Genomic DNA, 15,329 nt, shown 5'->3' on the forward strand with positions numbered 1-15,329 from the left:
ACGTATTATGTGGAAAATTCCACAAATAAACAATTCATGTTTTAAATCACAAGCCAGCTAGGCACGGTGGCTCATGCCTGTAATCTCAGCACTTTGGGAGGCCAAGGAAGATGGATCACCTGAGGTCACGAGCTCAAGATCAGCCTGGCCAACATGGTGAAACCCTGTCTCTACTAAAAATACAAAAATTAGCTGGGCATGGTGGTGGGCACCTGCATTCCCAGCTACCTCGGAGACCAAGGCAGGAGAATTGCTTGAACCCAGAGGGCAGAGGCTGCAGTGAGCCAAGGTCACACCACTGTACTCCAGCCTGGGTGATAGAGTGAGACTACATCTCAAAAAAAAAAATAATAATAATAATAAAATAAAATAAATTACAAGCCATGGAGTGATGAAATCTCATGATCCTCCTGCTCTGTCCTGCCCGGGGTGTGCATCATCCCTTTGTCCTGCTTGTCCACACAGGTTGTGTACAACCTGCCCCTTAGTCGCTTAGTAGCCGCCTTGGTTGTCAGATTGAAAAAACATCGTCTATAAAGGGTTGAGTACTATCTGAGGTTTCAGGCATCCACTAGGGGTGTTGGAATGTATCTCTTGCAGATAAGGGGAGACTACTGTATTATATTTCAGCTTCCATAAAACTTTACTAATTTGGATTAAGAACACAAGCCTGATTTTGTAAAAAGTATCCATAAATATTCAGAGGTATAATTTTGTTTCATCAAGTAAAAAGAGCAACTAATTCCAACTGTTGAAGTAGTAACAAGTAAAGGCTTCACCAGGCTTGCCTTGATGAAGAGTTAAGACATATTTTTAGGTCAACAGCACAAGATTATTAAATAACTTGTATGCTACAAACATGTTGCTTCCACTCATCAAAACAACCCAACAATCCTTACTATTCCAACTTGCTGAGAACCATGTCAGATGTTGCCTTCAAGAATGAAATGTTTCTCAAAACTGTTCTATCAAATGTAGTAGCTATTGGACATAAAACAGGTAATTTGTGTCAGACTTTAGTTAGTTTTCATGAAGTATTTATCTCCAACTTCAGTTTATCCCAACATTAATTTATGATAGGACAGTTATTAAAATTAGCCATTTCTCAGACTATAGCTTTGAAATAATAAGAAATGGACAATTAATTTCACTACTTGAAATCTTGATTCAAGTGATGATCCAATAGCTTACAAATGTCTCCAATAAACTGAGCTTTGAGGCAGGACGGAAAACAGAAAAATGTAAAACCTCTCTATCCCAATCACCAATAATGGAGGCTAAGCAATTATACCTGCAAATCCTTAACGACAGGTCTCTCCTAATGAAAAATCCTGAGATTTAAGCACTGTGACTTACAGAAGGCAGGTTGGCTTAATGAGGAAATTTACTTTTAGTAAAAAAAAAATCAGCAATATTTTATTTTGGGCACTTAGTATTTCACAGATCCTCAACACGTTTTGAGGTAGGTCAAATATTAATAGCGTATTTTACAAACAAAACTCACGCAGATGTTTTGTTACTTGTCCCAAACCACAGGAGCAATTCTGTCACGATCAGGAATAACGTGGTCTCTCTGATCTTCCAGATTAATCTGTCATGTGTGAAGTTAAGGGTAATCACTTGCAAATATTCATGAAAAAAAACAAAAACAAAAACAGAAGACTAGATATAGAAATTCTACTTCGGGATATTTTAAACTTCTTAAATTGATCCTATAATGAGTATATACTTGCTCTCATTACAAATCTATATATAACTGATCTTTACAATTACAAATGAGCACAGGAGTGACTATGTTGCTTTTCTGCCTTTTAGGGTGAGTAGAGCAGGGAGATAATCAGCCAGCTTTCCCCGGAGCACTAGGCAGCCTTTACCTGAAGGTGCTGTGTTCGAGGCACCATTGACTACGATTTGGGATCATAGGAGAGCAGGTATACTAATGGGAACAGGATTCAGAAAAGATGCCTGGATCCAAAAAGCAGAGGCTCTCTGCAAGTCAAAGGTGAAGAGAAAAATAGTAACATCTCAAGCTTCTGATCCTAAGTATCATGGCATGGCATTACAACTGCTTGTGAGAGGACCTCCTACAAGAGCGGTACACTTGTCCCAATAAAGTCTGTTAGAGTTCTTACTAACTAGATAAGCCACAAGTAAAACTAAATTGGTATTTCACTAAAGTGGACACCTATAGAAGCAAATATCTAAACATTTTTAATATGACTAAGTTTTACCCGTCATGTAAATTCCTCTCATTGTCACAAGACCAATTCTATTAGCTTGTCATAATTCCTAAAAAATTTACCAAAATTCAGCTCATCTTGACATAGGTTCTTGAGCCAGCATTCTGTACTGTTTCATCATAAAGTTCCTTTTATTTAAACAATTGTATAATATTAGTAATAATAAAGGATTAAGAATAGTTAACTTGAGCCTAGGAGTAAGGTTGCAGTGAGCCATGATTGCACTACTGCACTAGAGCTCAGGTGACAGAGCAAGACCCTAATCTCAAAAAAAAAAAAAAAAAAAAAAAGAGAGAGAGAGTTTAACAACTGAGAAATTAGAAGGAAAACATCATTACTGTGTTATATAAAAGAGTAAGGATATGTTTCTGTATAGAACAAACAACCCAATACCATTTGAGTCGAAGAACAAAGGGGAAAACAAGTGGGTGGCAGGGGGCATGGAATGCAGAGTATTGAAGCCTTTTACTCTAGTGTCTCCAAAGTTGAGTGTGGAAGTAAAAAGTTTCTACATTTAAAAAGTTTATATAAATTATATGAATTGTAACTTTCATAAAAATCAAAATGAAAGGTTCTGCATAGGACAAAAGCTATTCCTAAGCAACACATCGTATTTGCACAAGGCCACTGAATGTCGTGGATATTAGTAACAAATGAAAAGCTTAAGTCTATGACAGATTGAACTAAGATTTCAGTTTGGTATTCTATAAGCCCGAGATTGTAAACTACTCTTATGATACAAAAGCTATAATGACTTACAGAGTTTTGTTTAGGAACTCTTGAGCTTCTGGTTGGCACATTATCTACTTTTTAAATATGTGAAATAAATACAGACATTTGTGAGAGGCTGTGCAAAACTATTGTATTTACAAAAATGGCACAAAAGTGAATTCAACAGTCAACGCACATGCATACTTCATTCACATCTTCAACAACAAAAGGTATTCTGACTCTACAGAACTGAATAAGAATATTAGCTTCAACGGCAGCTGCTAAGCACTAGAGACACATAAGTTACACCAGAACAGGGAAATATTGCCCAAGTAAAATTCTACTGTTAAAGCTGAAACAGGTTTAAGGCCATTCAAGTTCAAGCAGAGACACAAATCTTGTGGAGACCTATCTAGTTGTATTTGAAATATGTGACCTTTCTTCTAACTTGTAGTCTTAAACTTCTGTTTAAGGTAAATACAGAAGAAATCAATACAATAGAGATTATATTAAATAAGAGTAACATACAAAGCTGTAATTAAGATGAAGTAATGAAAGCCAAAACATTAAAATTTTAAAACTTGCTGGTTACTTGTTTGAACCAGTACTACACTTGGAGTTAGATAATACAAACAATTATTTTCAAGTAGTTTACTAATGTTGCTCTAACACATCCTCTTCACCAGTGCACTGTTAAACGAATCAAAAACGCTACGCAAGTATATTCCACAATAGAAGCACACACTACTGCTACCTGCAAAGCTGTCAGTCTCAAATGACTTAGTGAATGAAAGAAAATAAAAAGTAGGTAAGTAACATATTAAGGAGAAATCATGGGAATTAGCAGATTCATGCAGTTCAGCTCTTTTAATCAGCTGGCCAGCTTGCTAGCAACAGGAGATGGTTTCCGTTGAGGAAGATCCTGTGGAGTAGGAATGTGGTCACCAGTGACACATCTAAAAAGAAGACATACAAATGGCCAACAGAAATATAAAAATGTCCAACATCATTAGTCATCAGGGAAATGACAATCAAAACCATGAGATACCATCTCACAACTGCTAGGATAGCCATTATCAAAGAGACAAGATATAACAGGTGTTGGTGAGGGTGTATAGTAAAGAAAACCCATTTGTTGATGGAAATGTAGATTGGTGCAGTCATATTGGAAAACTGTGGAGTTTCCTCTAGAAATTTTTTAAAAATAGAACTAATATATGACCCAGCAATCCCTCTTCTGGGTATATACTCAAAGGAAATGAAATCACCACCTTGTAAACATATATGTGCTTCCCTATTCATTGAAGCATTGTTTACAATAGTCAAGATATGGAAACAAATTGTGGTGGGGAGTGTCATCAAGATGGTAAAATTGGAGATACTAGCCTTTATCCCCCACCAAAGAAAATAAATAGCTATCCACAAATGAAAATATCTCTAAGAGGACTCAAAGGCACATTAAAGAATGTGAGGCAACACAGTGGAGCAAAAACAGTAATAACAACAAAACACAATAAAAAAAGGAGACAATCCACAGAAAGGAACACTGGTGAGACTGGCGTATCTGAGACTCCAGGAGATGGTTTATTTATGAGCTCCTTATTTTGTTCCATTGGTCTATGTGTTGACTTTTATGCCAGGACCATTCTGTTTGATTTCTATAGCTTTGCCATAAATTTTGAAGTCAGGAAGTATGATGCTCCAACCTTATTTTTCTTTCTTAATACTATTTTGATATTTAAAACTTTTTGTGGGTTTATACAAATTTTAGTATTTTTTTTTCTGTGGAAAATGCCATTAAAATTTCTAAATAGTGTTAAATCTATTGATCATTTAGGATATATAGAAATTTTAACAGTATTAATTCTTCCACACAAAACACAGGATATCTATTTATTTACTTATTTATTGAGAGGTCTCACTCTGTCACCCACGCTGGAGTGCAGTGGTGTGATCATAGTTCATGGAACCCTCAAATTCCTGGGCTCAAGTGATCCTCCCTCCTCAGCCTCCCCAGTAGCTGGAACTACAGGCCTGTGCCACAATGCCTGACTAATATTTTAGGATTTTTTTTTTTAGAGATGGGGTCTTCTTTCCATATATTAATGCCCTCTTTAATTTCTTTCATCAATTTTTATAGTTTTCAGTATACAGATCTTTTACCTGAACCAGGCATGGTGATTCACACCTGTAATCCCAACAATTTGGGAGGCCACTTGGGGCCAGGAGTTTGAGACCAGTCTGGGCAACATAGCAAGACCCCATCTCTAAAAAAAAAATTTTTTGTGAAAAGGTGGTACAGATCTTTTATTTCCCTTGTTAGATTTATTCCTAAGTATGTTCTGTTTTGTAGCTCTTGTAAATGGTATTGTTTTCTTGACTTCCTTTTTAGATATTTCTTTGTTAGTGAATGGAACCAGCTGATTTTTATGTTGATTTCATATCTTGTAACTTTACTGAATTTATTATTGCTAAAAAGTTTTTTTGGTGGAGTATTTACAGTTTTCTAAGAAAAGGATCATATTATATGCAAACAGAGACACTTTTACTTCTTCCTTTCTGATTTGTATGGCTTTTCTTTCTTCTCTGATTACTCTTGCTAGTACTTTCAGTACTGTGTTAAATAGAAGTGGCAAGAGGGAACATCCTTTTCTTTTACCAGACCTTAGCAGATTTCAGTTTCCCTCATTGATAATGGTATTCATTGTGGACTTGTCATAAACAGCCTTTATTATGTTGAGGAAATTTCCTGCCATCTTTATTTGTTTGGGCTGCAATAACAAAATACCTTACAATAAGAAGTTATAAACATGAAAAATGTATTGCTCGCAGTTCTGGAGGCTGACAAGTCCAAGATCAAGGCACTAGCCGATTGTCTGGTGGGAGCTTGTTCTCTGTTTCAAGATGGCATCTTCTTATTCTTACATGGTAGAAGGATGAACAAGCTGTTTTAGGCCTCTTTTACAAAGGCACTAATTCCATTTTTGAGGGAGAAACCCTCCTGACTTAATCATCTCCTAAAGCCCATATCTCTTAATACTATTGCATTGGGGTTTAGGTTTCAACTTTAGAGACACAAACATTCATACCACAGCATTTTCTATATCTATTTTCCTTGGATTTTTTTAACCATGAAAGGATATTAAACTTCATTAAATGTGCTTATTGCATCTATAGAGATGATCATGTGGTTTTAATCTTTCATTCTCTTAATGTGGTTTATTATATTGATTGTTTTGCATGTATTAAACCAACCTTGTATCCCAATGATAAATCTCACTTGGTCATGGTGTATAAACTTTTTGATGTGTTGTTGAATTTGGTTTGCTAGCAATTTATCAAAGATATTTTGCATGTATGTTAATCAGAGATATTAGCCTATAGTTTTCTTTTCTTGTGGTGTCTTTGGTTTTGGTATTAGAGCGCTGCTGGACTCATAAAGAAGTTGGAAGCATTTCCTCTATTTTTATTTTTTGGAAAAGTTTAGGAAGGATTGGTGTTATTTCTTCTTTGAATGTTTGGTAGAATTCAGTTGTGAAGCAAATTGGTCCTAGATTTTTCTTTGCTGGGAGGCATTTTATTACTACTTTAATCTCTTTGTAATTGGTATGTTCAGGCTTTCCATTTCTTCTTGGTTCAGCCTTAGTAGGTTGTATGTTTCTAGGAATTTACCCATTTCCTGTGTTATCCAATTTGTTGGTATATAATTGTTCATAATAGTCTCTTATGATCCTTTTTATTTCTGAGTGATCTGTTGTAATGACTCCTAATTCTGCTTTTGTTTCTTTACTCTTTTTTTCTTAGTATAGCTAAGAGTTTGCCAATTTTATTCTTTTCTAAAAAACAATGTTTATTTTTGGTATTTTTCTATAGTTTTTCTACTTTCCATTTGATTTGTTTCTATTCTAATCCCTATTATTTTTTCCTTTTGCCAGCTTTGGCTTAGCTGCTGCTTCTTTTTGTAATTCCTTGATGTGTACAGTTGTTTGATATCTTTCCACTTTTTAAATTTAGGCATTTATCACTACAAACTTTCTTCGCATTACTGCTTTTATTGCATCCCATAACTTTTAGTATGTTTCTTCAGTTCAAGATGTATTTAAAAATCACTTTTTGATCCAGTAGTTTTTAAGAGTATGTTAGTTTCCATGTATTTGTAAATTGTCCCCCTTTCTTGTTACTGATTTCTAGTTCCACTTCATTGTGGTCAGAAAAGATACTTCATATAATTTTGATCTCCTTAAACTGGTTAAAACTTGTTTTGTGGCTTAACATGTGATGTATTTTGGAGAATGTTCCTTGTACACTTAAAAAGAATGTGTATTCTTCTGCTGTTGGGTGAAAAGTTCTGTACAAGTCTGTTAAGCCCATTTGGCTAACAGTGTTGTTCAAGTTCACTATTTCTTGATTTTCTGCCTGGATGTTCAATTTAGTATTCAAAGTGGAGTGTTAACGTTTCTTATCATTGTTCTACTGCTGTCAATTTCTCCTTTTTTCTCTCTCAATATTAACTTTAGGTGCTGTAAAGTTTTTGGATGCATATACGTTTACAATTATTCTATCTTTCTGTTAAATTCACCCTTTTATCATTATGTAATAACCTTCTTTGTCTCTAGCGACAACTTTTGACTTAAGTTTACTTTGTCTGATATATGTATAGCCACTCCTATTTCCTTTTGATTACCATTTGCGTGGTAACATATTCCTCCTAACTGAAGTTTTGTACTCCTTGGCAAACGTCTCCCTATTGCCTCCCCTGCCCCCAGCCTCTGGTAATCACCATTCTACTCTGCTTCTATGAGTTAAGCTTTTTTGCATTCCACATATAATTAAGAGCATGCAGTATTTGTCTTTCTGTACCTGGCTTCTTTCATTTAGCATAACATTCTCCAGATTCATCCATGTTGTCACAAATAAGAGGGTTATTTTCTTTCTAAAAATTAGTAGAGGCTCAATCTGTCGCTCTCTGCGTGCTAGGCGCTCGGGAGGGGGCGGCTCCTCTGGTGCCCGGCGTAAGACAGGTGGAAGCGATGGATTTCGGCAAAAACCCCAACGGGCCCAACCATTCCTCAACTCTGTTCGCGAGGGAGGACGGCAGCTCCACGTCCTTCTACGTGCGGCCCAGCCCCGCCATGCGGCGGCCGCATAGAGGGCGGGGTGCGGGAGCCCTCGGGCGGCTTTGCCTGCGCAGTGCGTCCTGGCGGCGTGGAAGGCTGCAGCGGCCGGGGCGGGCGGCCTATCGCTGGGCCCCGCCTGGGCGGCCCACCCGGGCACAGACGCAGGGCAGGACCCTGGCCGAGCGCGCCGCGGAGCCCGAGTCGTAGCCGCTCGCGGGGCTGCCTTCACGGACGCGGGCGACGTGGCCTTTCGGGCCTACGTGAAGGAAAATGCCCGCTCGCCCCGTTCGGTCGCGGGCTGCAGGTCCCGAGCCCTGCCCCGCGGGGAGGCAACTGAGGCCCGGCGAGAATTCGAGCGCGGTGCTGGCGGCCGGCAGTGCTGGGGGACCCGGCGCATCCCCTGCGGCTGCGGGCCTCGGTCCTAAGCCCCTCATTGCCCGGGGCCGGCGGCGCCAGTCGAGCTCACGCCCACCCCACCCGGAACTCGCTCACGCCCACGCCCACCCGGAACTCATTGACCGGGGCCGGCGGCGCCAGCCGAGCCCACGCCCATGCCCACCCGGAACTCGCGCTGGCCCGCGAGCACGGCGCGCAACCCCGGTTCCCGCCCGCGCCTCTCCCGCCACACCTCCCAGCAAGCAGAGGGAACCGGCTCCGACCTCAGCCAGCCCAGAGAGGGGCTCCCACAGTGCCGTGGCGGGCTGAAGGGCTCCTCAAGTGCCGCCAGAGTAGACGCCAAGGCTGAGGAGGCACCGAGAGCGAGGGCTGCTAGCATGTTGTCACTTCTCATTATGAAATAACAACTTCTGGAAATGAAGAATAATGTGCGAAGAATAAATTATCATTGGTGGCGGGGGTGGGGGGCAGTTAGGTGGGGGGAGCAGGGTGGGGGGAAGAGACAAACAGAAGTAGAAAAAGTTGTAGCCAGTATACCAGTGTTATCTACAGTGTAGATTTATACCTTTTCTACTTGACCAGGTCTCTTAGGTCCTGTCTGAGTAAATATTTTTAACACTAAAGCGATTACAAATGAAAGAGTGGCCAATAAAGTGACTACTCTCCTCAGGGCTTTAAACCAGTTGGGATAATGTGGTAAGAGAAAAAGTTCAATGTGTAATGCTCTCCCCATTACCTATTACTGTGACTGTGGCTTCACTGAGTGTTTAAGAAATAAGGCATACCATGAAAACACAACAGGAACTGTACTATTAGCTAAATTAAGGAAGTCGGGTTTGGCTGGACTGCCTTCTGGTAGAGCAAAACCCCATCTGACCACCACAAGAAGGATACGAAACTGACTCCATCTGAGTAAACGCTAATATGGGAATATAAGCCTTTGTTATTAGCAGGACCAGTGGTGGAGCAATGAAGGGGATTAGTCCTGCCAGAGTTACCTATAATGCTGGCTTTGGACTGTCAGGCAGGTACATGATGGTGCTTGGTGGCCTGGCTGGAAATACTGCTTACTTTTGCTTCTTTTTAAAGCTGCAGGGGGATGTGTGATAGCATTGTGTCTTGCTCATATACACTGGAAATGATGAGAAAAGCCAAGGCCTTGGAAACAAAGAGGGAAAAGTACTGCTGGAGAGACATCTTGAGAGAATGTGTGTCTGTTCCTCTGCTGGCTCCTAGTGCCACTGCGAAAGAGTACTTAAACATCTTAGAAGATGCTTGAGAAAACTTCAGGATGAAGTGAAACATACTGGGCCCTATTGAAAGTCTTTTTCAGGAGGATGCCAGGCAGTTCTGATAAACGTATTGTTACAACTAAGTGGAGGCATTGAATCAGAAGCATGTTTTTGTCAGCATCTTGCAGAGAGATGGAAAACTGAGCTGAAAGAACAGTCCAGGACTCCCGGAAAGGCACTTCCAACAAGTGAGTCAAGAGCCCTGATTTTGAAATACATACAACAATGTGTGATGATAATTTGCCCATGCCTGAGGAAGACAGAAACACAGCAGGAGCAGAAAGGTGAGAATGGGAAAGAGGAGGAGCGGGGAGAGACAGAGAAGGAGGGGGACTTCCGGGGGTGGGAGCTGCCATTACAATCATTCGGCAGTTAATTGAAAAATTTAACTTGGATCTACCAACAGTTACACAGGCCTTCTTAAAAACTATTGGTGAGTTGGAGGCTACTTCTTCCTTCTTAGCAGCTGGTCAGAGAGCTGATAGATACCCCATTTGGTCCCGACAAGATGACATAGATCTGCAAAAAGATGAGGATACCAGAGATACATTGGTCAAAAAACTTGGTGCTTAGAATGTAGCTCGGAGGATTGTGTTTTAAAAGAAATAATTGGTAAGATAAAGAGAAAAAAAAGTCGTAGCAGATGAAGTGATTTAAAAAAGAAATTGTGACCATTGAACTTTAGAGAGTTCTTGCATTAGAACTGGCACTTACCTTCTGACCAATGCTGCCATTGCTGTGAGAGTCCTAGATTTTGTAGCCAAGCAGAGTTGTATAGGGGGGATAAAAAGAAAGGAAACTGGATAAACTTAGAGCTCTCCTTGGCAAGGGTCAATGTGTTTATGAAAGGAAAATCTAAACCAGAGAGGAGTTGGTCCTCAGTAGTAATCCTTTGCTGGAATGAACCCTTGCTATATTAGTGACAGAGTCAAAGGAAATTTAGGAGACATAGGCCATTTTAGGCAACAGAAGTGATCTCCTTTTCTTTGGCAGAAGATCCTTGAAATTGTGACAGATTCCATATCAAGAATCTGGAAATGTGGGAAGATTTCATTATGAGGCCCTGAACATGGATTATCTCCAAACCCAGTGAGCTCTGATTTCTAGACTGCTTTGAAAAATTTTGCTAACTTGGTATTTGGGGACACTCCTCCTTGGCTGTTCTTTTCTTTGAGCCCTTCTCAGTCACGTTTGTAGGGTGTCTTTCTTTACCTACCACTCAGTTTTGTTTAAAACACACACACAACCCTAGAGAATCTCAAGAATAATCTTACTCCATTAATAATGTGTTTTTATTTATTGAGCATAGTTTGTGGTAAGCATTGTGTTAGATTTAAAAATTAAAGTGCATTGACTCCACTTCGTTTTTTGTTTGTTTGTTTGTTTTTTCATTTTTGAGATGGAGTTTTGCTCTTGTCGCCCAGGCTGGAGTGCAGTGGCATGATCTCAGCTCACTGCAACCTCCGCCTCCCAGTTTCAAGTGATCCTCCTGCCTCACCTTCCCAACTACCTGGGATTACAGGTGCACACCGCCATGCCTAGGTAATTTTTGTATTTTTAGTACAGACAGGGTTTCACCATGTTGGCCAGGCTGGTCTCAACCTCCTGACCTCAGGTAATCCACCCGCCTCGGCCTCCCAAAGTGCTGGGATTATAGGCGTGAGCCACCACGCCCAGCCTGACTCTGTTTTTTGCTGTTTATTGAAAATTAATACAACTTTGTATTTGAAAAAAATTGAACAGTATTCCATTGTGTATATATACCACATTTTCTTCCTCCATTCATCCACTGATGGATGCATAGGTTGACTCCATATCTTAGTTCTTGTGAATAATTCTGCAGTGAACATGGGACAGCACATATCTCTTTAGCACATTGATTTCAATCTTTTGATGTTTACCCAGTAGGGGGATTACTAGATAATATGACATTTCTATTTTTAGTCTTTGAGGAACTTCCATACTGTTTTAGATAATGGCTATACTAATTTACATTCCCACCATTAGTGTACAGTATTCATAGTTTTGTCAACACTTGTTACTTTTGTCTTTTTGATGATAGCCATTCTATTAGCTATGAGGTAATATCTTCTTGTGGTTTTATTTCTTATTTCGCTGATGATTAGTGATGTTGAATATTTTTAAATGAAACTATTGGGCATTTATGTGTTTTTTGAGAAATGTCTCCTCAGGTTCTTTGCCCATTTTATAACCGTGTTATTTTTCTAACTATTGAGTTTTTAAGTTCCTTATAAATTTTGGATATTATCCTCTTATCAGATATATGGTTTGCAAATATTACTCTTACTCTACAGGTTGTCTCTTCACTTTGTTAATTGTTTACTTCACTGTGAGAAGCATTTTAGTTTAATGCTATTCCATCTGTATTTTTGCTTTCATTGCCTGTGCTTTGCGGGTGATACTCAAAAAATAATTACTCAGGTCTATGTCGTGGAGCTTTTACCTTCTTTTTTTCTAGTACCTTTACAGTTTCAGGTCTTATATTTAAGTTTTTGGTCTATTTTGAGTTTATTTTTGTACATGGTGTGAGATAAGTTTTTAAATTCTTTCTTCTGCATGCAGGTATCCAGTTTTTCCAAGACCATTCACTGAGGAGACTGTTCTCTCCCCATTGTGTGTTCTATACATCTTGACTAATCGTCAATTACTTACAAATTCATGGATGTTTACTGGACTCTGTATCCTGCTTCTTTGGTTGACATGTCTGTTTTTATGCCAGAAACATGATGTTTTGATTACTATAGCTTTGTAATATATATTTAAGTCAGGTAATGTGATGTCTCTAGCTTTGTTGGTTTTGGTCAAGATTGCTTTGGCTATTTAGGGTGTTTTGTGGTTCCATGTAAATTTTAAGATTTTTTTTTCTAATTATGTGAAAAATATTATTACAATTTTGATAGGGATTCTATTGAATCTGTAGATTGTTTAAGGATAGTATGGACATTTTAATATTACATCTTCCGATTCATGAACATGGAATAACTTTCTGTTTGTGTTTTTACCAATTTCTTTATCAATGTTTTGTAGTTTTCTGCATATAGATCTTTCATCTTCTTAAATAAATTTGCTCCTAAGTAGTATTTTTTGTAGCTATTGTAAATGGGATTCTTTATTAATTTCCTTTTTGGATAATTTGTTAGTGTACAGGAACACTACTGATCTTTACAATATGATTTGGTTTTCTCCAACTTCACTGAATTAGTTTATCAGTTATAACAGGTTTTGGTGGAGTGTTCAGGTATTTCTATATAAAATATCATGTTATAAGCAAACAGACAATTGCATTCCTTCCTTTCCAGTTAAGATGTCCTTTATTTCTTATTCTTGCCTAATTCCTCTGGCTAGAACATCTAGTACTATGTTGAAAAGAAGTGGGAAGAGTGGGTATTCTTGTTTTGTCCTTGATTATTGAGGAAAAGCTTTCAACTTTTCCCCACTGAGTATGTTGTTAGATGTGGGCTTGTTATGTATGACCTTTATTGTGTTAAGATACATTTCTTCCATACCTAATTTGTTGAAAGTTTTTATGGTGGAAAAAAGTGTTGAATTTTGTAAAGTGCATTTTCTGCATCCATTGAGATGATCATATGGTGTTTGTCCTTTGTTTTGTTAATGTGATGTGTCACATTTATTGATTTACATATGTTGAATCTTTCTTGCATGCCTAGGATAAATCTCACTTGATTACAGTGAATGATCTTTTTAGTTTTGTTAATTTCAGGTTGCTGGTATTTTGTTGTGGAGTTTTGCGTATTTGTTCTTCAGGAATAGTGGCCTGACCCTGTGTATCCAGTCCCAGGTTAACCACTGAAGCCCCAGGACCCAAGCCAGCCATCTCAAACCTAGCCAGTAGCTTAGCACGGATACATTTAGCCTGAAGACCAACACCAGTGGACACAGGCTCCAGGACAGCCACTGTGGCTTCAGTGACAAGGCCAGCACTGACAATCCTAGGCCCCAGTCCAGTTCCTGCAGAGTCAGGCTCCATGCCATCCTAAGTACTAAGATGTTCTCAGGCTCTAGACCAGTCTCAGCTGCTCCATGACCTAGAACCTGCTCCAGCAGACTCAAGGTGCAGGAACATTAGACTCCAGTGACAGGAAGGATTCTGTGAATTGAAGTTCTAAGACCACCCCTGAACACAAAGGCTTTGGGCCAGCCACCATGGATTCCAACTCCAAGGACATTTTACTGGTCTCAGTTGCCAGGTAAGCCCCAGAACAAAGCCAGTTCTTTTGGGCTCAGGTTCCAGGCCCGTTCCAGTGGATCCAGGTGCCAGAGCCATCCTTGTGCCTATCTAGCCCCTGCAGACTCAGGCTCAAGGCCCACCCCAGCACCAGGTCATCCCTGTGGGTCTAGAACTTAGGCAGCCTCAGCAGATACAGGGTCACCCTCATAGACACAGCCTCTAGGCCCATCCCCATAGACTCAATCAATAGGTCTACCCAAGGGGATCCAGGCTTCAGGCCAAACCCACAGACCTAGAAGTCAGTTCTTCCCACCTGCTGACTCAGGCACCAGGCTGGCCTGCCAAAGGACTCTTGCAGCAACACTGACCTCAGACAGAGAGCCTTGCTAGAATCTCTAGATGAGATGACTGGTGAAAATGCTTCCCAGACAAATCCAGTCTGCAAAGACTGGAATAATCCTTACTTTGTCAAATGTGCAGACATCAACATAAAGCAAAAAGAAACAGGGAAAACTAGAGAGGTATAATACCACTAAAGGAACACAATAAACTCCCAGTGCCAAATGTCAAAAAAATGAGGATATACAAACTGCCTGACAAAATACTTAAAATAATAGTTTTAAGGAAGCTCAGTGAACTTCAAGAAAATAGAAACAATTCAATGAAATCATAAAAATAATAAATGACCAAAATTAGAAATTTAACAGATATTTAAATTATTTAAAAAATCAAACAGATGTTCTGGAGTTGAAAAATACAATTAATGAAATTTTAAAATGCAATAAAGAGGATCAATAACAGAATTGATCAAACAGAAGAAAGAATATGTGAACTCTAAGACAGGTTATTTGAAAATATACAATCAGAGGAGGAAAACAGTATAAAAAGAATGGAGAAAGTTTATAAGACCTATGGAATGGTATCAAAAGAACAAATATTCGAATTATAGGAGTTTGTGAGGAGCAGAGAAAGATAAAGGGATAGAAAGAGTAAAGAAATAACAGCAGAAAACTTCCCAAATATGATAAAAGCTATAGCTATCCAGATACAAGAATATCAAAGGTCTTCAATAAGTTTCAATCCAGACCAGAAATATAGCAAGACATTATAACACAACTGTAATAAGTGAAGAACAAAGAGAGAATCCTGAAACTAAGATAAAATAAGTAAATAGCATATATGGTAGTTTGAATGAGGCTTGGATCCATCAGCAGATTTCTCAACAGAGAATGTGGGATGATATAGTCAAAGCGCTGAAGCAAACAAGCAAACAACAACAAAAACTACCTATCAAGAATAATGTACAAGGAAAATTATCTTTTAGAAATGAAGGAGAAATTGAAACAAGTAAAAGCTGAGGAAA

The 15,329-nt window shown here is 39.0% G+C and overlaps 1 pseudogene; it reads right to left on the reverse strand.

Moving 5' to 3' along the window:
* Positions 1-8,957: 8,957 nt before the first annotated feature.
* Positions 8,958-9,940, reverse strand: LOC116273286 (annotated as a pseudogene).
* Positions 9,941-15,329: the final 5,389 nt, after the last annotated feature.

The sequence above is a fragment of the Papio anubis genome, unplaced genomic scaffold (assembly GCF_008728515.1).
Source record: "Papio anubis isolate 15944 unplaced genomic scaffold, Panubis1.0 scaffold514, whole genome shotgun sequence".
Taxonomy (NCBI): Eukaryota; Metazoa; Chordata; class Mammalia; order Primates; family Cercopithecidae; genus Papio; species Papio anubis.